Consider the following 18,671-nt stretch of genomic DNA (forward strand, 5'->3'; position numbering starts at 1 on the left):
GTTCTCCACATGTGTTTGTTGTTGAGACAGATGTTGTGGAGTCAGTGTCAGTGATGGAGGGAGATTCTCTCACTCTACACACTGGTGTTACTCAAATACAGGGATCTGATCAGATTGTGTGGAAGTTTGAAGATCAAGTCATCCGTATCACTAACTTAACCTTTTAACTGTCGCCCCCACTGGTTGAGCTCAAACACAAACCTGACCTACACAAACTAAAACACTCACACTTCATGAACTCTTTATACTACAGGCATAACTGAAGTCTCCCTAGAAAGATGATTGTTGTCCGTTTGTTGTACAGTAGTCAGAATTAAATATATTCATACAGAAAAAGAGTAAGAGAGACTCAACCTTCTAGAACACAATCATCCATAATTTTCAAATAAAATATATTTGGGAATTAATATATGAAAATGTGCAAGAGCATCTTAAAAAGCGTTCACATTTAAGGCACAAGTGTGAACAGGCTATAATGTGAATTTGAAGAGGCCCCACTAAATATGAGGTACAACTATGAGCATCCAGAGTGACTCTGACTCTGAGAATGGTCTGAATGACTGACCAATCAGCGCTGCAGAAAGAATGCAGAGGGCAGGGTAATCTGTATGTGAGAGCAGCAAACAAGATAATAACTCTGTTATACCTCATAGAGTGCATACTTTTGTGTAGAAATGACAGCAATTATAATTAATTTCGGAATATGTTACACAAACAATGCAGATTTAGTCTATAGTCGATATTGCTCTTATAATAACACTTTTTGGACCAAAGTTATTTATTAATTTTGCCGTTAAAACTACACATATATTTTAATATTTATGTTGTCCATCATCGTCATTGGAGTAAACTTAATAACTCTCAGATTCAATGTTACCTCTATTGTTGCGATATCTTGGTATGAATTAAAATGAGGTTTGGGCTGTGAAATTGTGGCCATAAATATTGAAGCTTGAGACTTCAGACTTTCTTAATGTCATATGCTTGTCAGCGTTGATTAGGGTTTTATTAGTAAAAGAATGCAGTAAACGTTAACAAACAAACGTTGGAACCATCGATGGTCTCGAGCAAGTTAATGGATTAAACAGCGCTGCTGACTCGAGATGGAGTAACATTCATCTGAACGATCAGACCCGAGATCTCACCATCAGAAACATCCGAAGAGATCAGTCTGGAGTTTATAAGGTGGAGGCCAACACCATCAGCATGATTTTACACAGGAAATTACGTATTAATATAAGTGGTGAGTAGATTATACTTTCTATAAATGTTAAATTTTAGAGTCATGTTATTCTGTAAAGACTACTAGTAGACCTAGGCTAAGCAACATTGAATATAGACAGGGCAAGACTTTATTATTATTAATTATTTAGGCTATTTATTTATTTTTTTAGGTAGGGTGGGGTAGTTTTAGTTTGCTTCTCTGGTGCCAGTCATTAAAATGTTTACACTTACAAATATTTTAAACACTTATATATTATACACTTTCAAAGATCTAATCAATATTAAAATAAAAACAACCAAAATAAAACACCTGGCCATCTACCAACTTTAGAGAGAACAGTGCTGTTTGAGTGTGTATTTTTCTCAGAATCCACTGGAAGGGATTTCTGAGCCTGAAGCGCCCCCTAGAGGATAAATACATTACTAATCTTGCTGTGATTACAATAAAGTGGATGCTTTTGAAATACCGCTGCCTTATATATATAATTGTTGTATGTTTACAGAAAAAAAAAAAATGTAATCTAGCAAAAATGAATCTAAATAGAATTTTACATTTACATTTTGAACACACTTTTATCCAAAGCTACTTACAAATGAAGGCAATGGAAGCAATCAAAATCAACAAAAGAGCAATGATATGCCAATGTATAATTTTAACTATATAATAAATAAAAAGAAAACAGATAGAATAGAAAACCAATGGAGCTAGCTCCTGTTAGAGGCCTTTTTTGATTTTGTATACTAAATAAATAAAAAAAATCAGATAGTATAAAAAAATAACTAGATAGTGGTAGTTCTATTTTTCTAACAAGCGGTTCGTAAATGAATAGAGTGCAAGTCTAAAAGGAGCACTTTTTGAAGAATAGAATTAGAACAGAGATTTGAAAAGCTTTTCTTGGTTGTTTCCAGGTGTGTTTAGTGCTGACGGGGTGAAGCCAATGTCAGAGAGGAATGGAGATACTGTCACTCTACAGACTCGCATTACTGATATAACAGGAGAAGATGTAATCGAGTGGACGTTTGGACCCCAAAACACTTCTGTAGTAAAAACTGACCGAGAAAATGGACGGATAATATATAATGAACATGATGTGAGATTTACAAACAAACTGCAATTGGATATTAAAACTGGAGATCTCAAAATCAGCAACTTCAAGACTGATGTCGCAGGAGTTTATCACATAAAGATCATCAAAAGCACGTATGCCATAGAGAAGAGCTTCAGTGTTACTGTCAGTGGTGAGTACTTCAAGTCTTTCAAAAGGAAAGTCTCATTTAGATTTGTGCTTTGTGAGTCGGGTTATATAGTGTTGATGGTTCTAGTGTATGTTAAAGATCAGACACACATTCACATTAATGACTGTCTCTCTCTATCATTACAGCTCAGTCAGGTGCTCCTTCAGGGATATGTGGTGCTGGTGTCGGTCTGGTAGTTTGGGCTGTAGCTGTGTTTTTTGCTGCAAGAAGTATAAGCAACGAAGGCAAAGGTGTAAGTATTTCATGCAAATCATACAGCAAGCTAAAAATTATTTAGTCTTTGAAGGAAGTGATAAATAAAAGTGTAATAATAAGTGTAATAATAATGTAAAAGTGTGTAATTTAAGTACGATTACTGTTAAAAGGACTATTATAACTAGTATTTATTAATTGCTATTTTCTTATTATTTATAGTTGTTTTACTATTGTTATACTTTTGACTTTTATAACAGGTTTCAGTGAATATAAAGTGAATCACTCTCAGGATCAGCGTGAAGATGAGAAGCAACAGTTCGTAAACACTGTAACAGTATAAACTTAGGCTTTGCATGACATAATAATCAGCTTTTAATTAGTTTTTATATGTTTATATTTATCACATATAAACATATTTTCCCCTCATGTTTGACTACTAGAAAAAAGGGAACACTATAGTCTGAAATGTTTAAGTTGCAGAACTATTCAAGACTTGGTCTGATTAAATAGGTTAAAAATATTCTCATTGTAAACCAGCAGGGTTTGGTTGCTTGAAAATGTTTTCTCTTCATAGTTTAAAATTCTTATCTTATTTGCATGGGGATTTGTTAATCTTAGTTGCATGGGGATTTGTTAATCTTATTTGCATGGGGATTTCTTAATCTTATTTGCATGGGGATTTGTGAAAGGTGAAAAGTATCAATTCTGTTCCATTCTTATGAAGGTTTATGTGCATGTGGTGTTCATACATATAGATCTATGTACAAAAACACAATAAAGCCAATCAAACCTGATAAAACTGAGATTGTTTTATGGTTTTATGGAGAGAACTGTGTGGATGGCGTGCTGCATGTTCTGTCAAATATTGCTGTTGATGATGGACTCACTACAGTGAAGCTGTTTTATGGAAATTATGGCCAGGGCCGTGCACAGACCTTTTGAGGGGCATGTGCTGAAACTGAAAAAGGGCACCCCCTCCCTTTTTTATATCAAGATTATTTAGTAAGCCTGCATAAAAGGAAGAAATGGTCACATCTTCATGACAAATTCAATAACACAAAATAATAGTCTCAAAAGCTTTAGATTTATTCACGATTAATTACAACCATAATAATAATATTAGATAATTAGATAATATAGATAAACAGGGTTTTAAGGGCTTCTTTAACCCTAATTACAACAGCAACCTTCTGTGAGCCATGTACCTGGCAAAATTTGATTCTGTGGTGGACCAGGGATGTTGGTCTCTTGAAGGTCTCTTATTCACTACACTTTCCCTAAAATAAGCCAGCAATAAAAAAATAAATAAAAATAGTGTGAAAAGTACAGTTGCAGTGAAAAGCATTTCTGAACGATCACGTGACACTGAAGAGTACTGAACTGGAGTAAAGATGCTGAAAATTCAGCTTTGATCACAAAAATAAAATCACATTTTAAAATATATTCAAATAGAAAACAGTTATTTAAAATTGTAAAAATATTACACAATATTACTGATTTTGCTGTATTTTGGATCAAATAAATGAACCCCTTGGAATGAATCATGAATTACATTCTGCATGATAAAATATAACGATTTCACAGTGATCTGTAATTTTTTTTTGTTACTAACTTACTACATTACTGTAGTAAAACCATTTTTTACAACATTTTATACATGTGAGGACGAGCGGAGGGTATACCATCACGTGATTAGCCTAAATGTTAATAAATTAAGTGTATCAGCAATCATAAATCATAGAAGAAATTTCTTAGAAATATAGTTATGTAGGTGACGAGGATCACTCGTCGCTTTGTGTAAGTTCCAGTACGAAACAGCGCGGGGGCGCACCGGTTATGATTCTCCGATGGTAAAAACAAATTATATGTTGTTGTATTGCTTATCAATATATTGTTTTTGGCCAGCAAATGTGATTTTTTTTGTTGTTTTTTTTTGTCCATCATTAAAACGGCGACGGCGCCTGCCCCTGCCGGCATCACATTACATTTTCATCTAACGTTACAGGTTACAAACTAGTTTTTGTAGCTATATAGACGGAGCGCTCAGTTTTTCCTGTGGTAAATTTGGCCAAAATAGCATTTTATAAAAGATGAAATGCAACTGTATGCACAGGCTATTTAAGTGTTGGCTATGACTAGATGGCAAATGCTAGCCCTCTCTCTCAGGCGACGTCCCGCATGTCTCAGTCAGTGAGTCAGTCAGACATCAAATAAATAAGATATGTATTTACCCTTCGCAAAACTTTGTTCAGCTCAGCTGTTGTCTACTGTGCGGCTGCTGTGGAACTTCAGTTGATTTAATGAATATAGAGGGGGCGGAGTTATCAGCTTACTGACAGCTTGAGGATCGAATAAGATTTACACAAGCTCGTTTTAAGAACTTTCATTTGCTAAATATTTGTAAAACAGACAGACAGACGTAAAGGGTGACCAGTAGCATTGATAAAAATAAAAATAAAACACCACCAAAAAAAGGGCACTTCGGAGTGTAAGGGCAAAAAGGGCATGTGCTCTGCACAGGTTGAGCCCTACCTGTGCACGTGCCTGATTATGGCAGTAAATATGTGACATTCTGTGAGATATATTCTGCAGTGGGGTGTTTTTTCATGTTGTAGGGATTTTTTTTTTTTTTGTTCCTTTATTTAGTTTATAATTTCATTGACTTTGAATTGCAATGATTAAATGTGGATCAAGTGTTTTAACATAAAGATTCTGTGCTCACTGGTTGCAAGTCATAAGGATAAGATCTTTGTTCTCAGTTCCTGTGGTTTATTTTCAACATCTTGTGTTCACTGGTTTTATAGGCCTGTCTGAACAAGATAAACGGAACCTCTTCCTGATTTCCAAATTCACAAATGAAGTAAATTGAAAAACAGATTTGACTCAAGTTTACACAGTAATATAAACAGTGGATCTTCAGTTTTATATACTGCACTGCATAAAATGAAATGTAAAAAAAGTTTTAATCTGTCCCCTAGCGTCAGAAATATCTGTGTCATCATCAGCAAATAGCACGTGTACATCTTGTATGTAATTGTTTTATGCAGTGTGCAATGCTGGGTGTCAGTACAGAATTTAATAATGTAACTGTAAATTTCCTTGTATAACTAGATTTTACACATTGCACAAGTCATTGAAGGATTTCTCACACTCTGCTGCTCTGTGTTTCACGGAAACCTGGCTGAATGACGCCATACCGGACAGCGCGCTCCATCTGCCGGGCTTTCAGCTGTTCAGAGCGGATCGCGAATCAGAATCGACGGGGAAATCGCGCGGCGGCGGGACATGCTTTTACATCAATGAGCGGTGGTGTAGAGATGTAACTGTGTTAAAGAAGATGTGCTGTCCTGATCTAGAAATGCAGTTTGTCAACTGCAAGCCGTTCTATTCGCCGCGGGAGTTTCACTCGTTCATTCTGGTTAGTGTTTACATCCATCCGCAAGCGCACGTGAGCTCAGCTTTACAGAAACTCGCTGATCAGATCACAGAGACAGAACAACAACACCCCGACTCTGTTTTAATCATTCTTGGGGACTTTAATAAAGCCAATCACTCCCGTGAACTGCCAAAATACAGACAGCATGTTACATGTCCCACCAGAGACAGTAATATATTGGATCACTGCTACACCACAATAAAGGATGCATATCACTCTGTTCCACGAGCAGCTTTGGGACGTTCTGATCACTGTCTGATTCATCTTATACCATCCTACAAGCAGAAACTTAAATCTGCTAAACCTGTAGTAAGGACTGTGAAGAGATGGACCAGCGAAACAGAGCAGGATTTACAATCTTGTTTTGACCTCACTGATTGGAGTGTTTTTGAAGCTGCTACCACCGATCTGGACGAACTCACAGAGACTGTAACATCCTATATTAGTTTCTGTGAGGATATATGCATTCCTACCAGGACTTATTTAACATTCAACAATGATAAGCCATGGTTTACAGTAAAACTCAGACATCTTCGTCAGGCCAAAGAGGATGCCTACAGAAATGGGGACAGGGTCTTGTACAATCAGGCCAGGAACACACTGAACAAAGAGATCAGAGCGGCTAAAAAGAACTACGCTAAAAAGTTGGAAGACCAGTTTTCCAACGACTCAACTTCAGTTTGGAGAGGACTGAGGGCCATCACAAACTACAAGACACCATCCCCTTGCACTGAGGCTAATCAACGGCTTGCTAACGACCTGAATGAGTTTTATTGTAGATTTGAAACCCCCAACACCCATTCTGACCATCTCCCTACACAACCATTAACACCTCCTGCAATCCCCCGTTCCACACCTCCTGCTCTTCAAATCTGTGAAGATGATGTGCGCCAGGTCTTCAAGAAGAACAAAAGAAGAAAAGCACCAGGCCCAGATGGCGTTACACCAGCCTGTCTGAAAATCTGTGCTGACCAGCTGGCCCCCATCTTTTCACAGATCTTCAACAGATCCCTGGAGTTGTGTGAAGTGCCTTCCTGCTTCAAACGCTCCACCATCATCCCCATCCCAAAGAAACCTAAGATAACAGGACTTAACGACTACAGGCCTGTGGCTCTAACATCTGTTGTCATGAAGTTGTTTGAAAAACTGGTTCTGGGTTATCTGAAGGACATCACTGGACCCTTACTGGACCCCCTGCAGTTTGCTTACCGAGCAAACAGGTCCGTGGATGATGCAATCAACATGGGATTGCACTTCATCCTGCAACATCTGGACAAAACAGGGACTTATGTGAGGATCCTGTTTGTGGACTTTAGTTCAGCTTTCAACACCATCATCCCAACAACCCTCCAGACCAAACTGACCCAGCTCTCTGTTCCTAGCTCTATCTGTCAGTGGATCAACAGCTTTCTGACAGATAGGCAACAGTTAGTGAGACTGGGGAAATTCATGTCAAACAGCTGCACCACCAACACTGGCGCCCCTCAGGGATGTGTTCTCTCCCCTCTGCTCTTCTCCCTGTACACCAATGACTGCACCTCTAAAGACCCCTCTGTCAAGCTCCTGAAGTTTGCAGATGACACTACAGTCATCGGCCTCATCCAGGACGGTGATGAGTCTGCTAACAGACAAGAGGTTGAGCAGCTGGCTGTCTGGTGCAGTCTTAACAACCTGGAGCTGAACACGCTCAAAACAGTGGAGATGATCGTGGACTTTAGGAGAAACCCACCTGCACTTTCCCCACTCACCATCATGGACAGCACTGTGACTGCAGTGGAGTCATTCAGATTCCTGAGAACCACCATTTCTCAGGACCTGAAGTGGGACAATCACATTGACTCCATTGTACAAAAGGCCCAACAAAGGTTGTACTTCCTTTGCCAGCTGAGGAAGTTTAACTTGCCACAGGAGCTGCTGAAACAGTTCTACTCAGCCGTCATTGAGTCTGTACTGTGTACTTCTATAACTGTCTGGTTTGGCTCAGCAACAAAATCAGACATCAGGAGACTACAGAGAACTGTTCGGACTGCTGAAAGGATTATTGGTGCTCCCCTGCCCACCCTTCAAGAACTGTATACATCCAGAGTGAGGAAAAGGGCTCATAAAATCACTCTGGATCCCTCACATCCAAGTCACCCCATTTTTGAACTTTTGCCATCTGGCCGGCGCCTCAGAGCCGCAAATACCAGAACAGTAAGGCACAAAAACAGTTTCTTCCCCCAGGCAATCTACCTCATGAACAGTTAAATGTTCCCCACTTATGCTTATGCAAACAAAAGTGCAATATCCTTATATTTATTTGTTACCCCTCCATCCTAGTACATCCCTGCATCTTATTCAATCCTATTCCATTATCATTTATAGCACAATTGTTTATACACTTTTCTATTTGCCTACTTTTTATTTTTTATTTTTTGTGTGTGTGTTGATGTCTCTGTGTACTGGAAGCTTATGTCACTAAAACAAATTCCTTGTATGCGCAAACATACTTGGCAATAAAGCTCTTTCTGATTCTGATTCTGATTCTGATTTTCGGAGAATTTATATTTCACGTTTTTACTGCAAATCTTGAAATACGTGCTCTTTGGTCCATCAGTGCTTGAGTCACTGATCACATTAGAATAAAATATCTCATAATAAAATACAAAATTGACTGATTTATGAATGTATATGCATAGTTCTCATCAGTCGGAAATACAGATAAACGCTTTCATTTGTTGTATTTTTGATCCTGAAAGAAAACAGAACAACAAAAGAGCGAATCATACCACCGTTTGCAGTCTTGCTTCAAGTCGAACACACCCATTTTTAAATCGTTCACAGCTGAGCATCGCGAAAGGCGGATCTGCGCCAGAGCGGACATGTGAATGAGCTGCACAAATTCATTTTCAGATGCAATAAAAAAAAACAAAAAAAACAACCCTGGATAGCCTAGATTAGGCCCATATTCACAAATGTGTTAGCTATGGAATGAAATATCTGATATTCTGATTTTCAAATACATGCAAGTGGAAGTGTATTGTTGTTTAAACACCTTTATAACGATCGCATTAGTTGAGCTGTATGCGCGATATAATTTTATGACACAAATTTTGAAAAAAGGCTTAAATCAAACACATTTTAATTCAGATTCTGTGTATATATATATATATATATATATATATATAGACGCAAAACAAAAACAACGAAAAAAAAAAAACAGCTGGCAGATCTTACGTCTGTTAACTAATGACTCATGCAGCCGTTCGCATGGTTGTGATTTTTTATAAAGTGGAACGTAGGCCTATTTTTAAGTTTGCACATGACTGTTTTGAACCCGTGTTTAGACCCGTGTATCCCCTGTGTCCGACCCGACCCGCACCAGTATCCGACACAGTTGGATATTTTTCACCCGTTTCCGCCAAATTTGCGGGTCACCCGAACCTGTGCAGGACTCTAGTCTGGGCTATATAAGGCTCAGGTGTGGCTCAGATTCGGGGATTCTGGTTTACTTAAGGGCCAGCTAAGGCTGATTAACTGGCTGGGATTCGGGCCGGTTATGGCCCATGTGAGGCCCGAGTCTTTAATCCAGTTCTGGGCCACTTTCGGTGATTAAAGTCCCCAGCAACAATAAAAGCCCCATCTGGGTGCAAGGTTTGTAATTTGCTAATAGCAGCCAAAAGTTACTTCATAGCCATGTTAGCATTAGCATGCGGTGGTATATAAACTGCAGCAGCAACAATTCAAGTAAACTCATGTGGTAGATAGAATGGCCTGCACTTGATAATCAGGAATTCCAGATCAGCAGAGCAGTAGGTATCAACAATGACAGAGTCTGTGCAGCATGATACTACCACTGCCAATTTGGTATTGTCATGTGACCTATGATGGCAATTTTGTCACTGTTTCCTGACATATACAGTCATGCTGCTTTGGTATTTGTAGGTTATTTTCAATGTTTCTATGGTCTACTGAAAAACAATGACAAGCATATCATAAGTTTTAAATGCTGTTATTAGCATTTTAGTGTTAACCCTTGTTCTTCATAACCTCTGCAATTCTGGATGTTAGCTTCTGGGCCAAATCCTGACTGATGGAGATTCATTCTTGCCTTCTTAGTTATTGGATTTGATCATAATTTGTTTGTTTAGTTTGTCCACTCGCTCTTTTAGGACTGACCACAGGTTATCTATGGGATTGAGATCCTAGGAATTGCCTGGCCACGGATCCAAAATTTCAATGTAATGATCTTGAGCCACTTCTTTATCTCTCTTGCCTTGTGACATGGCACTCTATCATGCTGGAAAATGCACGGATCTCTCATCAAATTGTCCAAAGACAGTTGGAAGAAGTCACTCTTACAGGATGTCTTTATACCATTGTTTATTCCTGGCAGTGTTTTGGGCAGAATTATGAGAGACCCCACTGAGAGATGGTCTCAGGATGCTTCACTGTTGGCACATCACAGGACTCATGGTAGAGTTTACCTTCTCTTCTCTGAACAATTGATTTTCCAGAACTGTCCAAAACAGTCAGAAGGGAACTTCAAATAACTTTGTACCAGTCTTCTGCTGTTCAATTCTTTTACTTCCTGCTGAATTTCAGAATGTCCTTGACATTTTTCTTGGAGAGAAGTGGCTTGTTTGCTGCTCTCACTGTAAAACCCGACAAGTTAACTTAACTCAAACCGTTTGAGTAAATAGATTGCCTTGATTTAAACTAGGGCTGGGCGATATATCTAACGATATGATCATGCGCATCTAATCAGTAAAGCTGCTTCCGTGATCACCGCTAAAATCTCCATCACCTGCTTATAATTGGAGTGGCATTTAATAGACAGCAGAGGTGGGACTTTCAAGTCACAAGCAAGTCTTCAAGTCATATCCAGATCCTCAAAGGGTTAAAGTTAATGAGATAATTAAGTGACTAATTAAATGATGATTGTGCATTAATGATGAACTTCTGCTGTTAACAATCAACATCACTGAAGTAAAGAGAAACACAAGAACTACAACTGAATTTAGCCACAGCCTTCAACTGAAAAAAAAAAAAAAAAAAAAAAAAAACACTATGCCACCATAATTGTGGTAAGGGTTTGCTTTAGGTAGTCTCTTGACCCTTTTACTAATTCAAACCAATTTGGTTCAAAACAATTTCAATATTGTTTTTTGCAACAAACATGTATGCATTGGTGAGTCGAACCTTGCAGTAACAGATGATCTTATGCTTTTTCTGCTTTTATCTCATGTTGATTTAGACATCATGAGATAGTCTTCTTTGGATTGTTGACTGACATTCAGCTTTTACCAGAGTTGGGACTTTCAATTCACAAGCAAGTCTTCAAGTCATATCCCAAGTCCTCAAAGGGTTAAAGTTAATGAGATAATTAAGTGACTAATTAAATGATGATTGTGCATTAATGATGAACACCTGCTGTTCTTGAGAATTACAGAGGATCAGATGTTGATGTTTTATTGGTTAAAGTGCTGCAACCATAATGGAGATCGGTGTTTGCTTTAGTGGGGCTCTTGACCCTTGACTGTCATGTTAGATCTTTTTATGTAGCATTGCATGAGGTGCTGTAAAGCAGAGAGAAGAAATTAATCTGTATGTGATAGGTGGTCAGATTACAATCAAATTAACATTAGCTCTATTTAAGTTTAGCATAATCAACCCAGTAAAACTACACTATGGAAAAAAAATTAAAGTAAGTGGATTTTAAATCTACTAAGTGCATACAAAATTTGAAAAACTATACTCTACAGACACACACAGACATCAAGAACCAGCATATGACTCTCAACAGTGGTGACAATCAACAAAATGTTGCATGCTGGGTAAAAACTCCAGTCATGCACTGCAGTATGAAAAATTGTCACCACTGTTGAGGATCGTGTGATAAGTGTGTTTGTCTAAAAACCTGAACTGATTGTCTCCTTTTGTGTTTTTCAACATTGAAGCATTGTGATTATTTTTACTTCAGTTCTGTAATAGCTGAGTGTCAGTCTACTATCCAAAGATAAACACAATTTCATGATGTTCAGTCATCATGAGTTATAAGCAGAAAAAGCATAAGATCATCTGTTACTGCAAGGTTTGACTCAACAATGCATACATGTTTGTTGCGAAAACAATATTGCAATCGTTTTGAATCAAATTGGTTTGAATTAGTAAAAGGGTCAAGACACTACTTAAAGCAAACCTTGACCACAATTATGGTGGCATAGTGTTTTTTTTTCTTTTACTTTTTTTTTCAGTTGAAGGCTGTGGCTAAATTCAGTTGTAGTTCTTGTGTTTCTCTTTACTTCAGTGATGTTGATTGTTAACAGCAGATGTTCATCACTAATGCACAATCATCATTTAATTAGTCACTTAATTATCTCTTTAGCTTTAACCCTTTGAGGACTTGAATATGACTTGAAGACTTGCTTGTGACTTGAAAGTCCCACCTCTGATAGACAAAGCCGTAGATCGCTAACAAGCCACGCCATATCGCGTTCATTATCGCCTGCGGTAATGAACGCGATATGGCGTGGCTTGTCAGCGATCTACGGCTCTGTCTATTACATGCCACTCCAATTATAAGCAGGTGATGGAGATTTTAGCGGTGATCACGGAAGCAGCTTTACTGATTAGATGCGCATGATCATATCGTTCGATATATCGCCCAGCCCTAATTTAAACCATGTAAGTTTTAAAACTTTGCATTCAAGTAATTAAGTGATTAACTAAGTGCTGATTGAGAATTAGTGATGAACAGCTGCTGTTAACAAACAGAATCACTGAAGAAAAGAGAAACACAAGAACTACTACAACTGACTTCAGACACAGACTTAGATGAAATCAACTGAAATAAAATACATGAAATCTCTCAAGATCTGATTAAACAACCCCACAAACATCACCAGCTCCACTTATTAATAACCAGACTGACTTTATTTCTGTCAGACGTCTACAGAAGATCTTATTGAGAATGAACTAAGGTTTAGATGTTGATTTATTGTTTCATTTGAAGTAACCATGTTAGAGATCACTGTTTGCTTTAGTTGGGCTCTTGACCCTTGATTTCTGTCTTAGTTTTTTCTCTGGCTGTTATAACCGTGTGTTTCTAAAACACATTTGTTGTAACTAAATAGCCCAGAAGAAATGCCATCAGGTGTTAACCTGTACCTAGGTATAGGTTGTTATACTTTATATATGTGATGATAATTATTCATTGTTACTCACCATTATTGAACTGTACGGAGTCTAATCTCTAATGAAATAGATGTTGGGTAATTCGTAGAAGTGGACCTAGTAAAAACGACACTAAGAGCTAGTGGTTCTGTGATAATCAGTTAATATAAAAATGACCTTCTAAACATTTTCTATGCCAGTAGTTGGTCAAACACAGATATTAATAATCAGAATATGAACCTCTACAATGGTGACGAAAAAAAAAAAAAAACATGCTGCAATGCATGCTGGGTACTAACGTAGTACAAAACTCATCCATGGCTCCCAGCATGCTATGCAGCATTTTTTTTTTTTTTTTTTATGGTCACCATTGTTGAGGTTCATATTCTGATTATTGATGTCTGTGTGTGACTGCTTGACACCATAGAAATCCAAACTGTTTGGAAAGTCTTTATAGTAACTGATTATTACAGAACCACTGGCTCTCAGAATCACTTTTACTATAATCAATCAAATTATGCAACATCTATTTCATCAGAGATTAGACTCCAAGCAGTTAAATAACCGATGATTATCATCACCGATATAAAGTATAACAACCTACACCTAGGTACAGTTTAACACCTGATGATATTTCTTCTGGGCTTTTGAGTTACAACAAATGTGTTTTAGAAACACACGGTTATAACAGCCGGAGAAAAGACTAAGCCCAACTAATACAAACACTGATCTCTAACATGGTTACTTCAAATGAAACAATAAATCAACATCTAAACCTTAGTTCATTCTCAATAAGATCTTCTGTAGACGTCTGACAGAAATAAAGTCAGTCTGGTTATTAATAAGTGGAGCTGGTGATGCTGTTTGTGGGGTTGTTTAATCAGGGGGGTATTCCAAAAAGCAGGTTATGTGACATACCTGGGTATGTTTAAGGGTAAGTTTGTGGATAACCTCAACGTTCGGTTCCAAAAACAGAGGTAACTTTCTGGGTATGTATGTAACCATAGCAACTGACTCTCTGAAGATAACCTGCTCGAGAGCAGGTTATGTTTCAGTGTAACTTCGTTTCAGAAGGTTGGTGAGCATGGCGTGCCCTTTTGACGAGGATCCTGTGGACCTAGAAGCACAAATTATACGAGGTTTTTTTCGTCGGGAGAGGGTTATAAGACCCCGTATTGATGTGTTTGCATACCCTAATGAATATTTAAAAGAGCGTTATCGTTTTTCAAAAGATTCATTAGTTTATTTAACACGTCTTTTAAAACCGCATATCGCAAATGTGACAAACCGCGGCTCTGAGCTTAGCACAGAACACATTCTGTGCACAGCACTTAGGTTTTTTGCGTCTGGCCATTTTTTGTACAGTGTGGGCGATTCAGAGCATGTGGGAAAGGCAACTGTGTGTAGAGCCGTTCGTACAGTGTGTCTGGCACTTAAACAGTTGTTACCCACGTTTGTACAGTTCCCTGGCCATAAACCTCTGCTTGTTATTAAAGACGAATTCCACAGAGTGGCCGGTTTGTCCTTTGTAGTAAAATATATAACGCATATTTAATATGTAGTCATATTATTAATATCTATACATGTATTCATTATGCACACACTTCATACTTCCATAACTTTCTGTTTCAGGGTTTCCAAATGTAATTGGGTGCATTGATGGCACTCACATTCCTATTAAAGCTCCATCAATAAATGAGGGAGACTATGTTAATAGGAAATCTATTCATAGTATCAATGTGCAGGTAACAACTTAATTTTTTCCCCTTCTTAAAATCATCAAAGTCATTACTTTTTCCACTAACTATAGGTAATATGTGAGGCAACCCAAATCATCACCAATGTCGAGGCAAAATGGCCAGGATCTGTGCATGATGCCAGAATTTTCTGCGAGTCATCATTATGCCAGACATTTCAGCAGGGTATGATTTGCTTTATACAATTTTTGTTTTTTCGTTTTTACTATATTTGTGTTGTACACTTCAATCATTACAGGACAGTACAATGGTTACTTGCTGGGGGACAGAGGATACCCTTGTCTGCCCTATTTAATGACACCCTACCCTGAACCTGAGCCTGGACAACAGACACGGTTTAACCTGGCTCACAGCCGAACACGGGCCAAGGTGGAGATGACTATAGGGATCCTCAAATCTCGGTTTCAGTGTCTGCGTGGGCTCCGGGTTAGTCCAGAGAGGGCATGCGACATTATTGTGGCTTGTGTTGTGCTTCACAATATTGCCACTATAAGAGGAGAGAGCCACCCTCCTTGTATTGAGGAAGATGGCCCAGAGGAACACCGTCAGATTTTAGAGGCCAACAGAGACGGAAGACTTTTGAGAGACAGGATTTGTCAAAATTACTTTTATTAGTTTTTTTTGCACTGGTCTGCCAGGTAGTTTATTTCTTCATTTCCTGAAAAACAATAAAAGTAAAATTCATTAAAATGTTTTTTTTTTTTTTATATTGCTTTACACATACATACATACATACATACATACAGATATATAGATATATAGATAGATAGATAGAGACAGACACAGACAGACAGACAGACCACTTTTAACATGCAACAGATTAATATTCAGACAAGTTCTCACCTTAAGGTGATTCTCAAGTAATTCTATTTCAAGTGCTGCTTTTTTAATGAGGAGCCTTTTCTCTTCCATTTGAAGCTGTATAAGGTCCATCTCCATGTCACTTTTTCTTATTTGTTTTTGAAGATGGACCTTATACAGCTCCTTTGCTGGCAACTAAGGTGGAAAAATGTAATAAATGACATTGTTTGGTCAGGCAATAAAATTCAAATATGGACACATGGACACAAATTGTTACCCTGCTTAGATTGTGTGCTGAGGCTGAAGGACCCTCATCTGTGGGCAAATCCCTAGGTATGTACTATGAAAGGACAATGACAGTTTGTTACTCTAATGCAAAAAGGGGCCATACATCATAATGGTATGCATCATACCTCAGTGGATCTACCAGCATTGTCCACTTCTGTCACAGCAGATCATCATCATCATCTTCATCCTACAAGACAAATATTCAAGTATACATTATTTGGCAAAAAAAAAAAAAAACCTAAAAGTACCTGACAACAAATCACTTACAACTGTGACAGACTGTGTTCTTTCTGGAGAGTCCAATAATACAATCCGTCCATCAGTATCTATAAGAACACACAACCCGTTAAATTGTCAATATTATCAAAGAAAAGAATACATCATATGGAGTTAAATAAAATAAGCCTACATAAAAAATTAATCTTGTTCAAAAAGCCTTTAAGTGACAGAGATAGTAATTTATCAGGACAAAAAATGAAAACAAATCATAGAGGTAAACTTACATGTCACCCTTTTTTCACCATCACTTGTGGTGCATAGTATGTGTGATGAACTGCCCCCTGGAATGCCAGCAACCACTGGTCGCCCTTTATTAAGGGTCAGAGCCAGCTCCTCAGATGGGGTGAGGGGAGTAATCAAATATTACCTTTTTGCAGAATGTTTTTGTGTTTCATTTTGACTTGGCTTAAAGTTATTGTGGCTCCAGAAGGATTACACCTTATTAAATAAGAAATATACATTATTATTTCAAGCTAAAGAAATAAATGGCAGGGAAAGTAAATGCTTTCATAGTGATTTAACATATTCAAAAGGATGTATAAGTCATACTTCATTATTTTGCATTTCAATAAAACGGGAGCCAATACCAAATTTGTAATTTAATACACTCACGCATTTACTCTGTCCGTTGTTTGCCAAGCCAACTCTCTTGCTTTAGCCGATGCAGCTGTATTGCTTCTTTTTAATATTATTGGCTTAAACTCCACATAAGCATGCATTAAAACTTCCAACTCCGCCTCTGTGAAATACGCCGCTCTTTTTTTCGCTTTGAGTTTCCATGCTGACTCGTGAAATCGGCGATCCATTGAAAATGTCTTTATACATGCACCGTGCACGCGCATTAACTCTGGGTAACCAGTCAGAGGTTGATTAAACTAACTCTTCTCAGGTGTTTTGGAACCGACATACTCATGGTATGCCTGTTTGGGGTAAATCAACCCAGAGGTTATAGTTTATCAAATGGTAAGTTAACCAAGCTTTCTGGAATACCCCCCAGATCTTGAGAGATTTCATGTATTTTATTTCAGTTGATTTCATCTAAGTCTGTGTCTGAAGTCAGTTGTAGTAGTTCTTGTGTTTCTCTTTTCTTCAGTGATTCTGTTTGTTAACAGCAGCTGTTCATCACTAATTCACAATTATCACTCGGTTAATCACTTAATTGCAATGTATATCTTTTCAATGAACTCAACTGAATTAAGTTCAGAGTACTCATAACTGATAGTTTTTTTCTACTTAAATGGTTTAAGGCAATCGGTTTCCTCAAACGGTTTGAGTTAACATAACTTAAGGATATCTGTTTACTCAAACCGTTTGAGTTAAGTTTACTTGTTGGGTATTACAGTCAAGGCAAATGGTTTACTCAAACGATTTGAGTTAAGTTAACTTGTCGGGTTTTACAGTGTTCTTGACACCAGGCTGTGTCTCACTGTGTGTGCAGATGCTATCACACAAACCTGCTGTCATTCCTGAGCAAGCTCTGCACTGCTGGAGACACGATTCTATAGCTGACTCCTCGTCAGCTGGACACTCTGAGACATCCTGAAGACTTCTTCACTGCAGTTGAACCTCTCTCCTTGAAGTTCTTGATGATCCAGTAAATGGTTCTTTCAGGTGCAATATTCTTTATAGCAGTTTACTTGCAAGTGAGGCAAGATGGATGCAAAGCGATGATGGCTGCATGTCTTTCTTTTGAGGTAACCATTACTAACAAGACCACAATGACTGGAAGCACTTCTTCCCTCCTTTTATAGCAGTCTGCTCTTACAATCTATTTAGTATGATAGTGATTTCACTTGACTAGTACTCGTTCACACTTTCACGTGCTGCTGATATGATTAGTCGATTAATGTTAGCTGTAGATTTTGTGTCAGGCTCAAAAAACAGTGAAACTGTTTTTTTTTTTTTTTTTTTTTTGTGAAAAGTAATTTTCTTCGGCCAACAAAGCTTTTAGCAATTATTTAAAATGCACCTGATCACTCTACAAAATAATCTAAAAACAATGTAAATAAACACCACTACAGCTTAAGCAGCAAGTTTTCAAAACATTAAATTTATGTCACTGCCAAAACTTTTGGCCATGACTGTACTGATCTGGTTAAATTATTAGGCAAGGAAGATGATCAGATTCTGTAATCATCTGAAATCAGACCAAGATCTTGCTGCTGAAATTTGGTTTCACTATCTTGAACATTGCAAGACTGGGGTGAAGTCTGCAGTCACCTTGCTGCTCTTGTTTGTAACTGAATTCACATGGATGCATTATTGACAGTGAATTATGT

At 37.8% G+C, this 18,671-nt stretch overlaps 1 protein-coding gene and 2 long non-coding RNA genes across 3 annotated transcripts in view; all 3 read right to left on the minus strand.

The window, feature by feature from the left end:
- LOC113099127 (uncharacterized) overlaps positions 1-18,671 on the minus strand; it is a 51,435-nt gene that overhangs the window by 6,184 nt on the left and 26,580 nt on the right. The window lies entirely within an intron of this gene.
- Positions 15,882-16,281, minus strand: LOC113099129 (uncharacterized). The gene is made up of 3 exons (XR_003289300.1): positions 16,239-16,281; positions 16,103-16,165; positions 15,882-16,020 (listed from the first exon to the last, which is right to left on the minus strand). It is a non-coding gene; the product is annotated as an uncharacterized LOC113099129 (long non-coding RNA).
- Positions 16,290-16,710, minus strand: LOC113099130 (uncharacterized). The gene is made up of 3 exons (XR_003289301.1): positions 16,617-16,710; positions 16,381-16,439; positions 16,290-16,300 (listed from the first exon to the last, which is right to left on the minus strand). It is a non-coding gene; the product is annotated as an uncharacterized LOC113099130 (long non-coding RNA).

Source organism: Carassius auratus, unplaced genomic scaffold (genome assembly GCF_003368295.1).
Source record: "Carassius auratus strain Wakin unplaced genomic scaffold, ASM336829v1 scaf_tig00216865, whole genome shotgun sequence".
NCBI lineage: Eukaryota > Metazoa > Chordata > Actinopteri > Cypriniformes > Cyprinidae > Carassius > Carassius auratus.